The 23,155-nt window shown below is 44.9% G+C and overlaps 1 protein-coding gene across 11 annotated transcripts in view; it reads left to right on the top strand.

Annotated features, from left to right (window-relative positions):
- SLC45A4 (solute carrier family 45 member 4) overlaps positions 1-23,155 on the top strand; it is a 133,452-nt gene that overhangs the window by 46,972 nt on the left and 63,325 nt on the right. The window contains exon 1 of one of the 11 annotated variants that reach the window (XM_081204572.1): positions 83-117. The exons of 7 other annotated variants lie outside the window; for them this stretch is intronic. The gene's annotated coding sequence lies outside the window, so the exon portion shown is untranslated. Of the gene's footprint in view, positions 1-82; positions 118-5,011; positions 5,033-10,353; positions 10,424-23,155 lie in introns of those variants that run through there. 3 more of the 11 variants (XM_081204577.1, XM_081204578.1, XM_081204576.1) reach the window with 3 other exon arrangements.

The following is a 23,155-nucleotide window of genomic DNA, read 5'->3' as shown; positions in this document are numbered from 1 at the left end:
GCCCTGACACGCACCTGCACGTCGGAACGGGCTGCCGCGAGGGGTACGAGGTGTTCTTGCGGGAGGGGTTGCGGAAGAGCGCGGCCCCGTCAGAGCAGCGCGCTCCGGCAGGAGCAGGTACCGGCCGCGGAGGGGAGGGCCGCGGGCGGGAGGGGAGGCGCGCGGTCCACACGACCCTTCTGACCCGCGACCCTGACACGCATCGGCACGTCGGAACGGGCCACAAGGAGGGGTAGGAGGTGTTTGTGAGGGAGGGAGAGCACAGGCGCGCCGTCCAAACGGCCCTTCTGACCCGTGACCATAACACGCATCTGTGTGTAGGGGCAGGTGGTTTGGAGTGGGGGGTTTCCCCAGGCAGGGATGGCAATGGCACGCCATCCACATGACTCTTCTGCCCCGTGTCCCTGACACTCACCTGCACGTCGGAACAGACTGCCTGGGGTGAGGTGTTTCCTTGAGATGCACCATCCACACAACGCTTTTGTCCCACGTCCCTGACACACACCTGCACATCGGAGTGGTCCAGCTACAGCAGCCTTCTGTGTTGTTTGCCCCCCATAGCAGTCTTATAAGGTTTTACAGCTTTCCCTGCTGCTGAATGCCCCACCCTGAAACAGGTGGCATTTGGAGGTACAGTGCCTCTGCCCCTGGAGGTTTTACTCAGCTGTTGTAGGTAAAATTGCTGAAGAATACCAGAATATCAGGGGTAGAGTGATTCTGAACTTGTGGGTTCTATGCAGAGGTAATCTAAACTCCTGAGAACAAATTTATTCAAGTATGTGCTTGGCTCCATTTTGGGGGAAAAAATAAAGCAATCTTTAGGATTTGTTTTCGATGTGTATTCTAGCCTTGCAAGTTGCCTTGTGTTGATGGGGTTAGTGGTTAAAGTGTTGGGTCTGGGAGACCGGGTTCAAATTCCCACTCAGCTGATGTATCTCTGTAACTTTGGGTCACTCACTACCTTCCCAACCCACCTCACAGGGATGCTGTGAGGATTAAATTGGGGAAAGGGATGTCACCTTGAGCTCTTTGGAGAAAAGGTGGGATATAAATGTAGTACGAAAATCTTGCCCGGTATTTTGTTTTCGATATTGGTCTGTCTGGTGGTTGTAGGGTACCCAGAAGCAAGGCCTAAGAGCAGCCAGCAGCAAAAAAAATGTGCTCTTGGAATATGAAAACCAAACAAGTAGCTCCTGGAATTTGGTGTGAAGACACATGAGGCCACCACCTTGGTTGAAGCTAACCAGGTTTGGGTTTAGTCCATGGGAAGACAAACTAATCCCCGGGGGGCAGATCCGGCCCAATCACCTTCTAAATCCAGCCCACAGACGGTCTGGGAATCAGCGTGTTTTTACATGAGTAGAATGTGTCCTTTTATTTAAAATGCATCTCTGGGTTATTTGTGGGGCATAGAAATTCGTTTCCCCCCCCCCTCCAAAATGTAGTCCGGCCCCCCACAAGGTCTGAGGGACAGTGGACCAGCCACCTGCTGAAAAAGCTTGCTGACCCCTGGTTAGTCGCTGGATGGGAGACATCCTAAGAACCACATTTATGTCACCTTGGGGAGAAAGTGGCATGTAAACATAAGGAATAAAAAGAATGAGTGAGAAGAGTTTTTTGGTGCCTTAATGTGGCTGACAGCTCCATAACCCCGTGTAGATTTACCAATCATTCCCTGCCACAAACCAGTTAATCTAAACGCTGCCTGATTTGTGGTTTTCTAAAATATATATCTTTCAGACCAGCAGAGCAATTCCGGGAACCAAGCCCACATCAGGGTGGGCTTAGGGATCAGAACTCCTTGAGAAATAGAGTGGTGGAGGAAGGGAAACACACAAAGGAGTGTCTTAGGGGATTTGCCTTGAAAGAGGATTTCATGGCTGGGGAGGGGGCATTTTTATGGAAAGGTGTGTGTATTTGAGTAGGGTGTGTGTGTGTCTCTGGGTGGGAGTTGGAGGGATGCAGAGGCTGTTGTGTGACTGAGGGATTCTTGTTGTTGGAGGATTGTGCCTTGTTGGAGGATCTGTGAGTTACAGATCCTGTTGTGGCAGTAGAAACCGATACAGGAGGGACATGTTTTGTTGCAGCTGGGGCAGACGAAGGCGTCTGGTTATGCTGCTGCAGATGCACCACGGCGTTCCTTCTTTCTGCGCTCCTCCCAGCGGTCATTCCTCCTCTGGTCGCTGCTGTGGCTGCACAACCTCTGTCTCTAGGGACTGAGGTTGTCTGTAAGAGATTCCCACATGTCGGGGTTGATGTCTCTATCCTTCGTGTTTGGAGGCATCTTTGTAACGCAGAGTTGGTCTGCCAACACAGGGCAGAGGAAGCACAACACAGGGCAGATTCAAGAGAGGGGCCCTAGCAAATGGGCTTCAGAAGAAGAAAGGCTGGAGTGTTGTTGGAGAGGAGGATAAGGCAGAAAGGGGGCAGGTGAGTTTGAGAGGCAGGGTTTGGGGACAAGGGAGAGAATTGGGTTTGGTAGGGGATACAAGAAGACAGCCTGTGCAAAAGAGGGAAGACACATTTTTTGAACTACTCTTGAGATGTTCTTCAAGAGAGTTCAAAAAGGTGAGCAAAAAATCCCAGCGGTTGAGTGAGAAATAACTGCAGAAGCAAATAGTTTGTTGCGTGTCCAGGTGTGTTGGTTGATGGGAGGAAATAAGTGGGGGTGGGTGGAGATCATAAGGCTGTCTGATAAGGTAAGAGAAGAGAAGAGATCACGTGTTGGGATCTGTGTGTGGCTCATGCAAGGGGTGAGAAAACCGACCCTAGAAAAATCAGGTGCTGAAGGGGCTGTAAGAGAACTTGAGAGAGAGAGAGAAGAGATTCTTATCTCTGCAAGGTCAGGTTGAGGAGGCAGGATGGGTTAAGTGTGGGCAAAGGTCTTGGGGTTTGAGGCAAGGAGTTTCTTTCTAAAGCAGGATGTGCAACGGGGAGAAAAGGGAAGAAGCAAGAAGCAAATAAATGTGTCGATCCTGGAAAAGAGAGTGAAATGAGGGAGGAACTTTGCTCCTTGTAGTGCTTGAGTCGGCAACTATCAGAACAGACTTCTAGGGCAGAATACAGGGTGGAAAAGAATCACAGAGAAAGTTGCAGTGACTTGTGGCAAAGGGGGAAGGGTTTGGGGTGCAAGAACAAGAGGGGTGCGGAAAGCCAGAGAAGTGGAAGGGGAGAAAAGTGTTGCAGGTAAAGAACTGCTGGTGTGTGGAGTGTCCTGTAGGTGACCAAACAGGGTGATTATAGGAGGAGGTAGCAAAGCATGAGAGAGGGATTTTTTGCCATCCTGAGAGGCATCTGTGTCCAGGGCGGCTGTTTACCAACTTCATCTGGTACGCAGGCTGAGACCCTACCTGCCCACAGACTGTCTCGCCAGAGTGGTGCATGCTCTAGTTATCTCCCGCTTGGACTACTGCAATGCGCTCTACGTGGGGCTACCTTTGAAGGTGACCCAGAGACTGCTATTAATCCAGAATGCGGCAGCTAGACTGGTGACTGGCAGCCGGGACCACATAACACCAAGACCTACATTGGCTCCCAGTACGTTTCCGAGCACAATTCAAAGTGTTGGTGTTGACCTTTAAAGTCCTAAATGGCCTTGGTCCTGTATACCTGAAGGAGCATCTCCACCCCCATCATTCAGCCCGGACACTGAGGTCCAGCTCCGAGGGCCTTCTGGTGGTTCCCTCATTGGCGTTCTTGGTAGTGGTACCCACCCTGTGGAACACCCTTCAGATGTGAAGGAAATAAGCAGCTATCCTATCTTTAAAAGACATCTGAAGGCAGCCCTGTTCAGGGAAGTTTTTAATATTTAATGCTGTATTGTTTTTAACACTCGATTGGGAGCCGCCTAGAGTGGCTGGGGAAACTCAGCCAGATGGGCGGGGTATAAATAATAAATTATTATTATAAGTATTATTATTATATTTATTATTATGATTATTATTATATCTACTGGGGGAGACTTGGAGGGCAGCTTTTGGTATGCATTGGCATTATGTGGAGATATGGCTTGTGGGTCATTAAATCATAGAATTGTAGAGTTGGAAGGGACCACGAGGGTCATCTAGTCCAGCCCCCTGCAATGCAAGAATCCTTTGCCCGACGTGGGGCTCAAACCCACAACCCTGAGTTTAAGAGTCTCATGCTGTACCAGCTGAGCTGTTCCAGATGTAGCCTAATGGGCCAGCCCCACTGTAGCTGTTGCACCCAGAATAGGTATTGGGTTTTCCCTTTCAGTCTTGAGGACCTTCCCTGCGTGACAAAGTTTTGTTGGGGTTGGGCAGGTCTGGTAGGAGGGAGCAGAAGCTTAAACTGGGTGTCATCTATAAACCCAGCAATCAATCCTGTTTTGTGTCACTTTGCCTGTAATGCAAATGTTCAATTCGTTTTGCTGATCAGGTAAAGTGCTTCAGTTTGCATATTTGTGGTTTGACCCCAACGGGGGTGAAATTCTTTGCCCCCGTACTATAAATATGCAGCAGTAGCCTGTGTAAAGTTATGTTACAGATGCAAACACAGTTAACTGCATAGGACTTCTGAAAGCAGGCATTCCAGACCTAAAAATGCAAAAGTAATTTTTGTGTGTGTGTGTCAAAGATCTCTCAGATATTGTTTGGAATGTTGTACCCAAAGCCACATGAAATATATTGAGTTATTTAGGCATGGCTGAAGTGTATTTAAAGAGAAATTTCTTCTCAGTGTTGGGGGGGGGGGGAGGCATGCTTGACCTTGAGGCTGCTCCTGGAAAAATGCAATTTGTTTTCTTGATAACTATCTCCACAGTCCATAACGCTTTAACTGCATGTTATCCTTACATCAGATCCTTCACCCGTTATTTTCGTTGGTGTTGTCAGTGATTCCAGCTTTAGAGGAACTAAAAGGAGCGAATCTGGTGGTGCACGTGGATTGAGAGGCTGATTAGCTAGCTTGCCTGTTAAGAGGAGCAGGATCTGCAAAGAAGCTCAGCAGCAATGCTTGGCTCTTGTGCGTACTGTGTTGACTGATACCCAAACTGAGGTTTTGGTCTACAAAGGTATGTGGATGCCCACTTGCAAACTGTCCGTTACCTAGAGTTGTAGCGCTAATGGTGTTATCCGTTTACTGCCATTTAACTTCTGAAAATGTATACATTTAAAATGGCTTGCACGGCACTCTGCTCTGGCATAATTATCTGTCTGATTATGATCTGTATCGCATTGCATTGCCTGGCTTAAGCACTGCTGGTAACATTTGCTGAAAATCAGCCGCATCTTCTGCTGCTTGCTTTCGGCGCAAGTGGGCGGATATTGGCTTGGCTTTGAAACAGAAGGGTGAGTGTATCTCTAAACAGTCTGATAACTGGGAGGCGGGGGAGATTCGTAAGCTGTCATACTTGCTTCACAGCATTCGGTTAGTGTGTTTATATGTGCACTCTGCTCTGCCGGGTACATATTATTCTGCCCACAGTTGCTTCATAGACCAAGATAGCCTTGCTGGTGAGAACTGTAGCAAAATCGCAAGCCTTTGGTCTAAGAGTCCGTGCTTTTTCGTGTGAGGCTGCACAATTGGGGCACTATGCCTTTAAATGAATAGCTCATTTGTAATGAACACTTCAGAACCAATCTTCCTTCAGGAACGGGCTCGGAACTCCAAAGGGAAAATTGTACAGTTTATGGTTTCTGAGCAATCTTGTTCTTTACAACAAAGAGTGAAGTATTTCGAGCTTCATTTATGCTATTCAGGGCTACTTTTTACTGGGGCCGCTGCCAAAAAGATGACAAACGCTGATGCCGAAATGCAGGCACTTAAAGGTAGCAGCAGCAGCAGCTGTTGTCTTGGAAATAAACATTAGGCTGGGGCTTTCAGGAGCACAGTTTTCATCTAGTGGGCATTGGTTGTTTTTCTCAAGCAGTCGTTCCAGGGACATGGCTTGAGAGAGGCTCCGGCAGTCGGGGAAAAGGCTGATAAGTCAGGCAGGGATGCAAATACATAGATGCTTTGGTTTACACGTTCAGAAAAATGAGACCAAATTCTGAGATGATAGAATACATGGTACGATTTGAGATTGCCAGGGATGAGGGATCGGTTTTGAATGCTGCTGCAGCACATTAACAAAATATAAAAATCGGGGAGCAACAGGGGATAATTTCTCTGTTATCTGCATGGTAGTTTTCTACTTAAGGGAGCTTTTATGTGCAGTAATTCTTAGAAATGGGGTTTGCATGCACACCCCCGCACTTGCATCCTGAAGTGGTATATTCCAACTCACAAATTTACCATCTCATTCTGCTGCAAGTGTTGGCTGGGTCTGACACTGTCAGGTCACTGGTCTCTCTAGCCCCCTTTGAACAGCTGGCTGTCAACATCTCTCTTCAATCTCGGGCCAGGGTCTTTCCCCCCGCTTTGCTACCTGAGATTCTTTCACTGGGGATGTCAGTGACTGAATCTGAAATCTTATGCAATGCAGGGCGTTAGTTCTGCCGCGACGGGCACACTCCAAATATTGCATTTGCACTCGACATTTCTTTCAGAGTGTTCATCTGGCATTGTAGCTTAATATAATATTGCCTCAGCTGTACAACTCCCTTCTTGCAAACTCAGGGGAAGGTTACATCATAGTTTTTCAGCTGTTGCTTACACAGTGAAGGAGCCTGAAACCAGGCATAAACCTAGCTTATATAGACTGCTGCTGTTGTGCATGCTTCACAATTCAGACTACTTATTCAAGCAGAAGAGGCAGCAGGAACGAATAATCCTCTGTTTCTGCAAGTGTTTTTACTTGGCTTTGTTCACCACGTGGCCCTCTCACCGTGTTGTTCGCTCTCTGATTTAAGTGCATTGTGCTTGGATTTATTCATACGTCAGGCTTCAAGAAGATTGCGGAGGTTTAGCACTTTTTCTGTTTTTAGCTGATTTATTACGGAGCCTCCATTTTTATATAATTTCAGAGGGTAACTTAACGCAGCTCGGCCCTTTACAGGGTAGTTCAGGGACTGTTCCTTAAAAATACAGATTTCACCAGCTCTCTGAGACAAATGGTTCTGCGGGTGAATTACTTTCTCTCCTTGCCTAATTAGCTTTGGCTTTAGAACATAAAATGGTACAAAGCCAGAGTGGCGAGTATTCATAGTTTGAACCATCCCGTGTGAAGGGAGCAAGGTGAGGAGTTTATAGCAGCTTCTAGAGTTCATGTTCACTTTCCAAGGATTTGGGGCTATGATTACCAGCGAAGAGTACTTAAAGATCTCTTTATGGAGACTACTTTAACGTAAGCTCTGCTAGGAATTTTGCAAATGCCAGGATAAAAGCTTAAGTTGTTAAAGCCCAATGTAGTTGGAGAAGCTGGCACTATTTATACCTCATATGTGCTCGGCCTCCCTTTTAAATTAAGCAGTTCCCCTTTTGCATATTAAGATACTCAGATGCTTAGCCAAGCTCCCTTTCGTGGCCCTTTTTTCATCAGACCTGTCTTGCAGAGTGATCCTTCTTGACTTCTCACACCCTGCATTCCATCCACTTGGCTGGCTGAAGGACTGAAGTTCACCCCAAGGTCTGGGGCCATTGCCAAGGTCTTGGAAAAAAGATGTTTGTTTATCCTAGGAGAAGATGTCATTGGCTTGGCAGCTCACAGGCATCGCCCTGCCAAGCTTGATTGTGGACTTTGATTGACTGCATAACATGGCCTTTTTTGTGCTTTTACTGGCCCCGTGCTTGGCTTTTAAACTTGCAGATGGAAACAGGGGGAAAAGCATCTCATGTAGCTAATCTTCATTTGCCCTAAATGTAGCCAGCTTCTGATGTGTGGCATTGTGTGAACAATCTACTAGATGTGATCACATTGGTGTACTTGACCAGTCTTGTTTCTGCTACTCGGCATAACTGTAACTCTAATGCAAGAGTTTGAATCGTGTCCATGCTTGACACTACCAGTTGTCAGCATGGGGAAGAGCCATAGCTTATGCTCTGCATGCAAAAGGTCCCAAGTTCACTCCTTGGTGCCTCCATGTAGGGCTGGACTCCTGCCTGAAACCCTGGAGGGCTGCTGCCAGTCCATGTTGACAATATTAATCTATATGGACCAGTGATCTGACTTGGCATAAAGCAGGGTTTTTGTTTTGTTTCATCTATGATGTGCTCTCTGCATACCCACTGGGTGTGATCCTGTGTTGCACTAGCAGGTGTCTGCTTCTGCAAAGGGACTTCTTCAAAACCTACATCCCTCTTTGGCCTCCTAGTTCTGCTCCAAAGGCTAGCAGAACTTTTGGAGCACGGGGACTGGAGGGGGAAGAAGAGGGACCGAAAGCCCCATTGCATATGTGGGTTTCCGTTTCACAAGCAAATAGTCATAACCGGCTATTACCTATTATTTTTATTTCTCACTTGGGCTGGATCTACACTGATCTATAAAAACGCTGTTAAAGGCCATGAAAAAAGTTATATATCTCTCAATGCAATTTCCCATTGCTGACAGGTCACTACTCTGCAGCGCCCTCTGGTGTCACATTTTTATAACGTATTTTTGACGTTATAGCCGACCAGTGTAGACCCGCCCTTCGTCAACCATTGTTCCCTCCTGTATTTCAGATTTAATGTCTCCCCTCCATCTGCTTCATGTAGCCTTTCATTTGTATGATATCCTGACTCAACAATCCAGGTTCCTTGTCCAAGGTGCCACAATACTTGCATTTGCTGCTACAGACTGCTGTGGCTACAGTTCTTTAAAGTACAGTGAGTTAAGTTATACTGAAACTAGCTTTTAACTTTGACAGCTCACAAAACACTAATTTTGCATGCAAGTATGGTTAGAATCTCTGACATGCTGTAATCAAGCCTTGATCTTGGACAAGTGTTATTTATATGGTCCATATATAAAATACCTGGTTTTAACCAACACTTTGTGTTTAGATATGCTATATCAGGCACACACTAAAAAGCTAACATTTGAAGAAGCCCTTAGAAGTGCAGTGTTCAATAATTTTAAAATACATTTTAATGACTTTAAAAATAATTCAGTGTATGTATGTATCTCTTTTTTACATATAAGTTGCTATTTAAAAAAACACACCAAATGTGGTATTTCACTATAACAATTGCAAACGGTTAACAATTACAATTTTTAATCTACGGTATTTTATATGAATGCATTCCAAAGTTCATTATACAGTACTTGTCCATGCAAAGTCTGTCTATAAGCAATCCACTAGTCAGGTCTTCAACACATTGAATAAACAGAGTTGTATATTTATCTTTCCAATGCAGCAATACCAATCTTTTGGCCAGATTAAGGGTACAGAGAATCCATTGTCCATTTCTCAAAATCCATGTAGTAGGTGCATGGTTCAAAAGAATATTGTCGTATGAAAAATTTAGCCTTTTTCACACAGTTATACTTACATTAACCCATTATTTTCTCCCAAAACTTAGTAAGTGTAAGGCATTGTTAGAAACATGTGTTTTAAAGAAGCATGCTTATTACATAATGCTGTTATTACATAATCCAACAAAATGTTGTTTTAGATAGTTCTTTTCTATGTAAACATAGTGTCCAATAAATTCTAAATATTATTTTCTGTTGTATAACTCAGGTCCACTGACAGCCTTGCTATAGAAGTTAAAACACTACCATTGTCCAGGCAACATAGGAACCTCCAATTCTTTATTCCATTCATTTCTTAACATCTGCATCTCAAATTGATTTATTGATAACAAATATAAACAAAAGGTAATCACTTTTTTTAAAAAAGTATTTAGCCACTTGTTCTAGTATCTCAAGCATCTCAGAAACTGAAATAGAATGTTGTTAATAGAATGTTGTAGCTGCAAATATTGCCATTGGGTTACATCCAATAGCTGATATTTATCTCTTAATGCCACGTATGTTAAAAATCCATCTTTCGATTTAACAATAATTTCCTGTATGTCTGCATATATGAATTGGGAAATATTCCAAATTTCTTAGGTGCATGTTAAGCACCTTCCAGCCACCCGCAATTTCTTATGGTTTGGCAGGACTTGCCCTTGTTCTGGGTCTAAATTCAAGCAAATCAATAGACGAAAGGGGTCACAGGGAAGCTTCATTGATCTGTGATGTATTTTGAAGTGCACAAGGGAAGGCTCAAAGGGGAAGCAAATACGTAGAGAAAGTTTAGAGTTCTTCTCTTGCATGCATGCTCGCTTTGAATGCATAGGGCATCCATGAGAACTGTCGTCAAAGCATTTCATCCTTTGCTTGCAGTCCCTCCCAGCAGAAGCCCTGCATAAATCTGATGTCGATCGCTTGGCTGTTCCCTGAAAGCTGCTTCCATTAACATTATGATGTCATGGAACTTTAGAATCCTAATGTTTTCTGTTACGGGAGTCATCAGAAGCTAAAAGCATCCCTGCTCGAACTTCAGGCAGGCCATCGTTGGTAGGGCTCTTTGGGATGAGGATGGTAATGGTTCTGGCAAGTACAGTTCCATTCTGCTAGTTCGTTAACCTGACTCTTGGTTGCACTATAGAGATGGGCTGTTGTGGACTGCGTGTTGGAAGGAAGCAGAGCTTCCCTGCCACAAATAAGCTAACCTGCTGCAAGGTTCTGGTCACTGAAGCTTTTCAAGCCAGGGGGCAATTTGCCCAGTCCTGCCCTGTTTCAGTTCAATCACAGCTGCAGTGTGTAGCCTCATCTTTTGGAAGCTGTCAGATGTATTTTGCAAGCCAGGCTGATTAGATTGGAGCTGGCCTAATTGCATTCCCCTTGGATCACTTGTCTCCTTGCATATACTCCTGCCCACATCATATGCTACAAGGCTTCACATATTTGAAATTCCATCTTGCTTCTTCAAGAAAATCCAGGGAGTAAACAAGATGTTACATTCAGTCATGGCCAGGCGGCCAGGATCACCGTTCCAGAAAATGTTCCGATGACATCCCTACGTCCCCTGACACATAGATTAGTGCTATGTAGGCAGCAGTGTTAAAAACTCAGATATATAAGCTAGGTGCCCAGTACCTCCTTAAACCAAGGTTTCAGTCGCCAAAATGGAATGTCTTGTTGACATTTTTGGGAAAGACGTGTTATTTTTTAAAATGATGGACTGACTGAGAATGAGTCTCAGTTAAACATCTGGCTAGTTCGGATGACAACCTTGAGCTAACCTTAAGAGCTTTGAGAACTGAAAGAAGAGGCATTAGTGATATAGTTAAAAAAAAAAGGATGCAAAAAGGCTACAGAAAAGGGTAAAACCAAAGTTATATTATGTCGAAAGTTAATAACATTTTAAAGGTGTTTATGTATAAGGAGGAAAGATTGGAGACATAATAGATTGAATCTAATAATTAGAAATGAGATCTGAAAGAGGGTTAGGATTTGCTGTATCTGATTGGGTAAAGAGGAACGCAAAAAAGGGAGGTGTGAGGAAGTCAAGAAAGGAAGCTAATTAAATATGATTTTAAAAGTCGGAGTTTTTATGTTTTATACTTTGTTGGGTGGAATTTTTTAATTTTATTATTTTTTATTTTTTTGTATTTCACTGTTTTGATTTGTCATATATGTTTCTTTGATTATGTTCTGTTTCTTTTTACTTTTGTGGTAGTTATGTGTGTTTTCTTGTAAAACTTAATAAATATATTTTTTTAAAAAAAGAGAACTGAAAGAAGAAAAGTCACTTGATCTAGGGACACCTCACACATATGCCTATGCTAACCCGTTTTTTGTTAATGGTGACTGCTCCTTCTCAGGCTGCGCAGAAAAAGCATTTTGGTTCCAGAAATCCATTCCAAAGGTGCAGATAAAATGTAACTGAGAGAATTTTTCAGGATGTGGTTGGTACTGGTGTGTGAAAACAGCCGGGGTATGATCCCCAGGCGTGCACCTCCAGGTGGTGGAGATGTCAGGCGCCATTCTGACACCAGGCATCCTCACTTGGTTGCAAGTGGTCAAACGCCAGGTGCAAAATGCGCCTGGCGCCTGGCTAATTTCAAACACTGGAGTCAGCCACTGGTGGGTATATTTTTTGTGATATCTTTGTGGTGTTTCTATAGCAGTTTAAATTTGAGCATCAGTCTAATCGTATTTCTAGGGACGCGGGTGGTGCTGTGGTCTAAACCACAGAGCCTAGGGCTTGCCGATCAGAAGGTCAGCAGTTTGAATCCCCGCGACGGGGTGCGCTCCCGTCATTCTGTCCCTGCACCTGCCCACCCAGCAGTTCAAAAGCACATCAAGTGCAAGTAGATAAATAGGTACCGCTCCTGCAGGGAGGTAAACGGCGTTTCCGTGCCCTGCTCTAGTTCGCCAGAAGCGACTTAGTCATTCTGGCCACATGACCTGGAAGCTGTCTGTGGACAAACACCTGCTCCCTCAGCCTATAGAGCGAGATGAGCACGCAACCCCAGAGTCGTCCGCGACTGGACCTGTCAGGGGTACCGTTACCGTTACCTAATCGTATTTACAGGTGTGAGGAATTCTGCAGTGAAGTATTTAAGCTTCAGCAAGTGAAGCATGGCAAATAATTTTGGAAAGTGTGGAGCTTGGTTGTACTAATTCTCCAGCTAACCAGCTGGTGTAGCTTTTTTAAAATAGCATAGTGATCGCACAAACACTTCTTAATTGCTGGGAAAGATTTCAAATGAGTTCCAAACTAGACGTGACTTCAAAGTTGCGTTAAGTGTGCCAGTTTTTGTTTTGTTTTTAATGTGAATAGAAGGCACAGAATATGTTGTCTTTTGTATCTCAGCATGCCTCTGAAAGTGACACACTTTGGAAATAATTCCCACACTGAAATCTAGTTTGACCCTTACAGTTACCACAAAGCCAGAGTATGTGGAATTTGCATAATTGGTAGAATGTTAGCAACGGGGAGTTTTCATGAAAATCCTATGTTGTGAACCCCATTTTTAAAATTGTTAGTAACACACTATTGGCCAAGTTATTCCCAATGGCCCGTACGTATAATCCCCATTGGAAATAAGTTTAATAGAACACAGATAGCTTTCTAAAAATAAGCAAAGATTCACCTTTACTAGGTTTGTCTATATGGACTGGTTTTGTTAAAGGAAATGTATCAATAAGCTGTTGCCACTTTGGTCCCAGCGAATACAGTGGTACCTTGGTTTAAGAACAGCCCTGTTTCCAAACTATTCGGTTTACGAACTTTGCAAATCCGGAAGTAGTTTCCCGGTTTGCGAACTTTACCTCAGTCTCAGAACGGAAGCTGAACGGTGGAAGGGAACTGGTGGTGGGAGGCCTCATTAGGGAAAGCGCACCTCGGTTTAAAAACAGTTTCAGTTGAAGAACGGACTTCCAGAACGGATTAAGTTCGTAAACCGAGTTACCACTGTAAACGTGTACTCTTGTGCCAAGTTGGTCTAATCTATTGGCTCCTCCATGTTATAACTATCTCCCTGTGGAAGGTCTAGCTTGTGTGAGAAAGATTTAAATCTAGCTCTTCCCTTTGGTATGCTAGTCTTCTGCATGCAGGGAGATGCTTTTCTAGGTGGAAGAAAAATCACAGCATGCTGTTTCCCCACCCATAGGCTGAAACGTCAGAGGAGGACTTTACCGTATGTTTTTGTTGAGCATGTAGGCTGGAAAACAAAACACCTCAATTTCCCATAATATACCGGTAGGTCTCAGATTTGGGGAGGAAACCTTGTAAAAGCGATGATGATTAGCTTTTCACGTACTGATGCTAATTAAAACCTTAATGTCAACAGTGTGCTTGGCACTGCTCAGAACTTGAGTGGTGGGGCCTCTGCCAAGAGGAATTGTGGTGTACAATCAGGCAAGCTACCTTGTTCCATAATTTGCACCAATTCTAATCTTAGATCATATTCTTTGGAGACGATCGGGCTCTCTGGTGATTAAAACTTCTAGTCAACAAGCCTCAGCGGTTAAACCCTTGAACAGAATCCAGCATCTCTGGATACTGTGAAGCCAGCCTTTGCTTTTGGGGGGGAACCCGGGCGATCTCTGTCGAAATTGAGGGTGTACTGCACTTATCCTCAGGTTATGGCTTCCAGATTTAGTTGCAATTTAAATCCTCACATGGTTATGTCATTGTAGTTGCTTGCTTTGTAATTAGCATGCGATAATGACTTACCTGGAGGCATATAAACTTACATACTATTATGTATGCTTAAAGGCCTGCAGACCAAAAAAAAGTGTTTAATTATTCCAAATTGGAGCTTGAGCTTTCCTCACACCTTCAAGTGCTAGTTATGTGCATTTCCCCCCAGGTTGCCTTCCCTGCTCAGGCTGCTTCCTCTGGCCTGGTCTTTTGCCCTAACTACTGTGTAATGTTCTCTGTTCCAAATATAATTTTCCTGGGCTTCCTGCTGTCTTCTACGCTCCTTGACTTGCCCCTCTGTGGTCCAAATACTGTTACTCCCTCGGACGTGAAGGTAACTTGACCGATCATCATTGATAGATGCCTCACTCTCATTGGAGGAGGAGGAGGAGGAGTTTGGATTTGATATCCCGCCTTTCACTCCCTTTAAGGAGTCTCAAAGCGGCTAACATTCTCCTTTCCCTTCCTCCCCCACAACAAGCACTCTGTGAGGTGAGTGGGGCTGAGAGACTTCAGAGAAGTGTGACTAGCCCAAGGTCACCCAGCAGCTGCATGTGGAGGAGCGGAGACGCAAACCTGGTTTTCCCAGATTACGAGACTACTGCACTTAACCACTACACCACACTGGCTCTCCATTGCCGTAGATTTAAGGCAGTTTTGTATTTAAACACTTAGCTGGTAGTCCTAGGTGACATGGAAGTCCATGCGGTTGAGTATAGCTGGAGAAAGGCCTTCATTGCACCAGGAACAGCGTGCAATTGTCTTTAATAATAATAATTAATAATAATAATGTTCCAACTTGACCTTTGGGGAGTTTTCTGAGTAAGAGCAGCTCATGCGCTAAAGATTGCCAGCTGACACTGTCAGCAAATGGATATTAAGCATTCCATTACTGACAGCTAAAAGCATGTTAGAGATCTATGCTCTGGGCTAGTTCTCAAGGTTTAAAAGTGTGATATGGGGGAGGAAGACCAATATAATAAGGTTGGTGTAGAAGTAATGTTTTAAAACTCCAAATGCAGGATGTTCGATTCCCTAGCTACATAGAGAATGTGAGGAAGAAAAGACACGCAGTTTGAAGCCTCAAAGTGCTTGTGCTAGCCAAAGGCTTCTAGACATAAATTTGGCTTGCACATTTCAGATATTGGGATCCACAAATTTGTTTCGTTGTGGAAGGTGTTCTTCCCTGTGTGGTGAACATGATGAGTCCCTTGCTTCCTGCCTCAAATCTAGGATCCTGAGAACCTCATCTCACACTGCACTTTGGGATAGTAGCTGCAAATGCGCCTCCAAAGTTCAGTGTGAACTCCAAGAAGGACCACCCCAGATCATCCTTTGTGTAGTTTGGTTCATACCATTTGATGGCAACCTCCATGTACTCCTGGTTGTAGCATTAAAGTATTAAAAGTTTCTTTGACGTGGTGATCAGTATCAAATTATACTGATTTTTCAGTAGGGGTGAGAAGTGAAGTTTTTTGCTGGAGTCTCCTTTAACTTGTCTGCCTTTGTTTAAAGGGGAACAGTAATGTTTTTGTAGCCGAATATGACACTCGTGTTTTGCTGACCCTGCATATTTCCCCTCTTCAGCTGGCCAGCCTTCTGTTGCACGCACTGCTGGCTCATTAAACGAAAAACAGAAAAGCCCAGTGACTTCAAAACAAGTCCATTATCAAGTGCCAAATAACTGGAGGGGAGGGGCGAATTTAAAGACAAACCTCATGAAGATGGTCTGTGCACTTAATTTCTCCCATTCTTGCCTTTGGTTTTATCTGATCGCTGTGCCCTGGCCAGCTTCCAGTATGCTGTGGTTCAGTCACTCGGTGCTGTGTTCCAGAACTGTGAAGCTGACCACCCTGGCAGTTAATTTCCTGAAAACTCTGATCTTTTTTGCAGTAGTGTGTTTTTCGCACAAAAAACCTGCATTCGCTGCTGTAGAAAATGCTCCTCTGATACCCGATAGGAATTTGACATTAAATGTTGTTGAGGGAGGAGCTGGGAGCATATGCGTAAAATAAATTCCACTACTTGCTTTTCATCAGCATCTTCCATTTCTTGTTGGGACACAAAGACAAGTGTCACAGCGTCTAACTGCAAAGCTGTCGCTGGCCGCTGTGCTCTGTGAATGAGGATGGGGCATTTTTTCACCCCCGCATTTATACAGTGGTACCTCTGGATGCGAAGGGGATCCGTTCCAGAGCCCTGTTCGCATCCTGAAGAGAATGCAACCCGCGATTTGCAATTTGCCACTTCTGCGCATACGCGTGACGTCATATTGAGCGTCTGTGCATGCGGCGAAAGCAGGAGGTAACGCGTTCCGTTACTTCTGGGTCACCGCGGAGCGCAACCTGAAAACACTCAATGTGAAGCAACTTTAACCCGAGGTATGGCTGTATAGTGCAGGCCCTATATGGCTGGCATTGGCCCAAGCTGTTTGTAATTCTGGACACGTCCATCAAGGCAGTGTTGGGACTTGGACCTCTTTGAGCCCAGGAGCCCCGCAGACCTGGGGACAGTCTGAGCTGTGTCCAGGGGATGTGAGAGCCTCTGTATTCATTGCTTGCCCTTGTTTCCCCCCTCTTCTGATAGTGAGTGGGAGATGGCAAAAGTAACTCTGTGAATCTTGAAGTAGCAGAACGTCAACACCCAACTGTCTTGGAGACGTGGAAGCTGACGTTCTCATTGACCCCGGTAGCAGCAGTGGCCTTCATGCCATCAGAAACCTTCTCTAGCAAGTGCTCCTTCCCTTGTGTCTTTACAGTGTAAAGAAATGTGATGATTGATTGATTGATTGATTGATTGATTGATTGATTGAATGTCATACTCACTTTTCAGGAAGGCATGATATATTTTCTCTATTAGCTTATGTTTACTAGTAAAGGGATAGCTGTGTGTGTCTTGGATGCTGGCTGGGGTGGTCCCAGATGAATGACTCAGAAGTCTGTGTTGTTTCTCCTTGCCTGGTCTGTAGACAAACAGCCTCTTTTTGTGATTTAACATCCTAGTTGTTCAGGCAATTTCTACTTAAGCACCAGCTTTGTAATAGCTACAGCTCTATTCTGGAGCAGGCGCATGTCTCCCTCGGAAGAAAGTGGGTCCTGGAAGAGGAAGCCACATCTGGTTCTCTGTTGCCCTCCACCTTTGCATGAAAGAAAACAGTGGGGATATAGAATGATGCTGAAGTCCCTGTTCTCTGACTTTCTTTTATCCTCTGAATTGGGCAGATCTTAGGATCACCCTACTAATTTTTATGTTGCCAAATGAAACTGGAGACAGCTGCTTTGTGTGCATAATTTGATGTGCATAAGGAGCTCTAGTTATCCTGGAGTCCTCTTAGGGCCATGGCATAATGGGTGAGGACACAGCAGTGGGGCTCAGCCCCCCTGATCCTTGCAGGACAAGGCTGCAGAAATCGTATTCCTAAAGTGCCTGCAGGCTTAGGGCTGTTCAATATCAGGACAGATTTGCCTGTCCGCTTGCAGACTTGCAACTTATAATGATCAGGGTGGCAGTGAGGACACAGGAGGAGGAGGAATATTGTGTTTTAAAAAAAAGGTGTGGGGGTGATTTAGGGTGGTGGGTTTGACCCATGAACCCTGTACATGTAGACAGCTGAAAAGCAGATGTACCTGTTTTTAAGATTACCAATATTTAGTTAAGAACACAAGAAGAGCCTGCTGGATGAGGGCAAAGGGCTATTCGCATCTTGTGACCAATGAGGATTCACCAGAGCGCCTTATTTAAGTGTGTTCATTGTATTTAAACAAGCAAGTATCCACAAGTGCTCAGCATCTAAGGCACTCCTTTCCTGGAAAGTTCATTAAAACTTCCAAAGACAGTGTGAGACCATCTAGTTAAACGGAGAGTAAACAAATGGGTGTAAATTTTGTAAAATAGATTTCCTTCCCCTGCCTGTTTTAAATGCTGCACATCCTTACTTTTCTGGATTCAAAACACACACTTAAATAGTTTCCTATTATTTCTTGGCCATGTTATTTAAGCTGTTAGTTTAAAACTAGTGTTAAATTTGGTCTACTGGTCTAAATAATATTTCTGAGCTGTGTGTTTCCCCCCGCAAGTGGTCTGGGTTACTTCTCTAGCAGCTTAGAATGCTGTCCTACTCTAGCGTAGTCATATTTAATTCACAGAGCAGAAACATTGTATAACAGGGAATAGCCCAAATTATTCATAGCAAGAGCCATGCAGAAATATGTTGTAAATTGTTGTTGGCATTCGTTTATCTTGAGAATCACAGTGCCTGCTGTAGCTGCAGAGACCAGTAACATGTGATGCCAGATAGCTTGCAAACCTCTTTTGGAAGCACTGATGTCAGGCTTCTGATGGCTGAGCTGTTGATCTGAACTTGGTGTTTCAACGCAGTTGCTTCATTTTCACTTCTGTTTGTAAAAAAAGAAAGAAAACAAAACCCAGTTTAAGCAAGTTTTGCTTCCTGACTGACTCGCCACACCACAAAGCTAACATGTATCTTGGAAATACATGTTTAAAATGCTACACTTTAGTCTAATGCAGAATGCTTTCTTAATCTGCCTGAATGAGTCATTTCTCTACTGATAAATAGAAACGTTATTTATATAAACAGATGAATTGTGCTCCGAGTCTTCAACCCTTTCATTCAGAAGTAAGTTAGTTAGTTTCTTAGTTTATTTAACATTTGCCTATACTCTTCCTTTTCCCCTGACCCGGGACTTTTGTCAACAGATCAATTGTTTTTGACCTGGGCTTGTAAATATTCCTCCTATCCATGTGAAGTTTTGCATTGAGACTTGTCGGCAGAGTGTGCAGCAGTTCAGGGATAAGATGGGATTTTGGTGATCTGCCTAATAACGTAGCGTTTATTGTGTGCATCATTTTCTGGACAAGTTCCAGAGCTACCTATTGTAACTGAACAGGTGACGCGAGAAACTGGCCCTTTGAACTCTGGAAGATAATAGTAGTCAGGCTATATAACTGCGGTGTTGAAATAATCCCGTATTCTGTGCTGAGGACAACAAAAATCCTGTGACCTCAATACATTTTTGCAGACAAAGAGAATTTCCTTATTTCTGCATCATTCTGCTCGAGTGAAGAGAAGGCATGCTGAGCCCTGAACAGTGTTCAACACCCAGAGACGTCCAAGTTTCTGAGGCCCTCGCTGCATGTTCTCAGATTTTATCTGAGAGGTGGAAATTTTTAAAACACACCTTATAGATCTGTAGTTCCCCCACTGAAGTGTTAAATCTGTGTCTCTGACCTGTAGGTGGGGGCTCATACAGTTTCCATGTAGGAAAAGGAATACCTGCTCTTAGAAAACTCATTGGTATTATGGGAAGCCAGGGACGGTGAAGCAAGCCAGATGAAGACTAGAGTGCAAGTCCCACTCTAAATCTGACTACAGTCGAACCTCTGTTTACGTAACCCTCTGGTTATGTAAACTTCGGGATGCGCGTATGGCAAACCCGGAAGTATTTTACCGGGTTTCGCCCGGCGCGCATATGCAGAAGCGGTCCTCAGGTTGCTGAAACCTCAGGATCTGACCAGACCAGACAGATCCCGTCCGCAACCGGAGGTACCACTGTATTGGCCAAAGGTCAATATTGGGGTGGTTCTGGATCTTGCTTTGCCCACCGAAAGCTCAGGTAGCCTTGATGGCTAGGAGCTCCTTTAACCAGATCTGGCTGTGACAACTGCCGTTGTTTCTGGGCCCAGGATAGCTTGAGCACAGTACTCCAGGCACTGGTGACTGCAGCATGGGACCACCGCAGTGCACTTCATGTGGGGCTTGTTCTTGTTCCAGAAAGTGTCGTTAGCGCCGATCTGCAGAACCGGCACTTTTACGTCTGCCGCATAATATTCATTACACACTTTCAAGGATTGTATCTTCAGTGGGAAAGCACCTGCACTTTGGGGACCCCTGCCCACTGACTTCCACTGTACTTCCACTGTACAGTGGTACCTTGATTCCCGAACAACTTGGCTCCCGAACAAATCACCTCCCGAATGCCACAAACCCAGAAGTAAGTGTTCCGGTTTGCGAACGTTTTTTGGAATGTCCGACGCTGCTTCCACGGCTTCTGATTGAGTGCAGGAAGCTCCTGCAGCCAATTGAATGCCACGCCTTGGTTTTCTAACAGTTTCGAGAGTCGAATGGACTCCTGGAACGGATTAAGTTCGAGAACCAAGGTACCACTGTTCCGTTTTTGGTGTCTGCTAAAAACCCTTTTGTTTAGGGCAAGACATGTAAATATGACATGTATTTTAACATGCAATTTTATGGGGTTTGTTTCAGTCAACCTCTTTTTAGCATCTAGTTTTCTTTGTATTTTTTTAATGTCCATTTTATGTAAATCGCTCGGAGATTTTGATGATAAAGTAGTGCATAAACCCTGTTAAGTATGTGAGAAGGTTGGGCTGGCATGTTCTTCCTTGACATTTAGTTTTGTATATGTATGGAAATGTATGGAGGAATGCTCACTTATTTTTGTCCCCACCTGCAGTCTGAAGTGGCGTAGCCCAGAGCTAGGCTTGCTTTCTCATTGAGGATCTGACTTTTAAGAATGTCCTGCAAACATTCCAGTCTTCAGCTACGTGGAACACAACAAATGCCAGGGCAGGATGTTCGTTGGCATAGCATTACCGCTTCGGGGGTACATCGTGACCTGCGTTAAGAAACCACGGACTCAAAATATCACCCACACGCCCTGCCAATACTCACACATAATGACAAACACTTTAGTCGCTAAATTGTGTCCATGTGAAATAACAATACGGCAAAAATACTTAGGGCTATGGCAAGCCTTTCTGTTGCAAGTGTGGACAGGGCACGGATCCTAGCAAGGAAAGTAACCAAGTGATTCACTTTTTGGGTTGGGAGGCGTACCTATTGAGCAAGTGGATTTGCTAATGAAAGCATTTAGTCCCACCATATCATGTGGCCTGGATCCAGCACGGGCAAGTCTCTGGCTGCCTAATATTTTTTCCATGGAGTTCATTTGCATGCTAATCCTGTATGTAGCAATTTGTAGAACTGCCTTTGCAGGTGGTGTTATTGTGCTCTGCGCTTTGTTCCAATGGACCCGGAGCCAGCTTTGAGATGCTCTGGAATTGGCGCATAAGTGATATTGGGTCTGCCCGCATGAGTCCTGCATCTGCTCAGGACTCTCACCTGCTAAAAATCGGTGCCTCCGAGCTCTCCTCCTCTCCCTGCTTCTTCTCTTCGCCTCCTGCCAAGCTCCCTCATCTCCAACCCAGGTATTGGTGCAGCCCAGGTCCTAGTCTCATTCTCTGATGTAAAGAGTGGATAGCAAAAACAAGCAGCACAACATGTCAGGACAAAATAAGATAGAAGGAAGTTGCTAAATGGAAAGCACTTCAGAGGTGACATACTGGATCATGTCCATCAAGTTGGGCCGCCTTGAGTAATCATCAGCCGTTGTGCCAGAGCAGATCTCAGAACTGTACAAAGTCCTTTTTTTGTTTTGTTTTGTTTTGTTTTTGCGTCCTTGAGATTACAGTAGTCAGGCAAGATGGCTGCGCCGATGTAACAGGATGGGAGGAAAGAATTTGCTGCAGCACAAAACTTCAGTATTTGCTGACCTGGCACCATTGCAAGATGGTACAGACCCTTGCTCTATTCCATTCTGCTGGAGCTATATATGGCATGAAGAGCCAGACTGGCTGATCTTGAATGAGAAGATGAGCATCGAGTAATCCCCCCATGTTGCACAAGTGGCTGATTTTTCCCCCTGCAGCTTGTGTAGTTCCTCCTGCCAGCCCACCTCCATGCCGGGGACCCTGGTAACATCTGTCTGGAACTGTTTCAGCTTTATTTAGCTGTTGCAAAATCGGCTCATGTTCAAAAACACTCAAAAGGCTGTACCTGGATTTCCAAGGTACAGCTGACTTGTTACCTGCTATAGAAAGCTGTGTGTATCTATTTTTGAAGCAGTATGCACACAGACTTAAATGAAAAGTGTGGAGGGCAGGGTAAGGAGAGTATGTTCCATGGCAGTTGTCTTCCTACCTGTGCACAAAAAAGCAAAGCAGAGATCAGTGCATGGGCTCTTGTTCTGGGCCTGCAGGGGGCCGGGGACATTAAGTTGATGGTTCTCGCATCTGCAAAGCCATTCCAAGGAGCCACCAAGCAGGATGATGATAATAATAATAATAATAATAATAATAATAATAATAATAATAATAATAATAATAATAATAATAATAACAATAATAATTTATTATTTATACCCCACCCATTTGGCTGAGTCTCCCCAGCCACTCTGGGCGGCTTCCAATCAAGTGTTAAAAACAATACAGCATCAAATATTAAAAACTTCCCTAAACAGGGCTGCCTTCAGATGTCTTCTAAAGAGAAGATAGCTGCTTATTTCCTTCACATCTGAAGGGAGGGCGTTCCACAGGGCGGGCGCCACTACCAAGAAGGCCCTCTGTCTGGTTCCCTGTAACTTCACTTCTCGCAATGAGGGAACCGCCAGAAGGCCCTCGGCGCTGGATCTCAGTGTCCAGGCTGAACGATGGGGGTGGAGACGCTCCTTCAGGTATACAGGACCGAGGCCGTTTAGGGCTTTAAAGGTCAGCACCAACACTTTGAATTGTGCTCGGAAACGCACTGGGAGCCAATGTAGATCTCTCAGGACCGGTGTTATGTGGTCCCGGCGGCCAGTCACCAGTCTAGCTGCCGCATTCTGGATTAATTGCAGTTTCCGGGTCACCTTCAAAGGTAGCCCCACATAGAGCGCATTACAGTAGTCCAAGTGGGAGATAACTAGAGCATGCACCACTCTGGCAAGACAGTCCGCAGGCAGGTAGGGTCTCAGCCTGCATACCAGGTGGAGCTGGTAGATAGCTGCCCTGGACACAGAATTAACCTCCACCTCCATGGACAGCTGTGAGTCCAAAATGACTCCTAGGCTGCGCACCTGGTCCTTCAGGGGCACAGTTACCCCATTCAGGACAAGGGAATCCCCCACACTCGCCCGCCCCCTGTCCCCCAAAAACAGTACTTCTGTCTTGTCAGGATTCAACCTCAATCTGTTAGCTGCCATCCATCCTCCAACCGCCTCCAGGCACTCCAGGATGGCTGGGGAATGTAAGGAGTTATGGTGTAGGAATCTCTGACG

This window comes from Podarcis bocagei (assembly GCF_964188305.1).
Source record: "Podarcis bocagei genome assembly, chromosome: 8".
Classification (NCBI taxonomy): Eukaryota; Metazoa; Chordata; class Lepidosauria; order Squamata; family Lacertidae; genus Podarcis; species Podarcis bocagei.
This window is presented reverse-complemented; position numbering and strand designations above follow the sequence as displayed.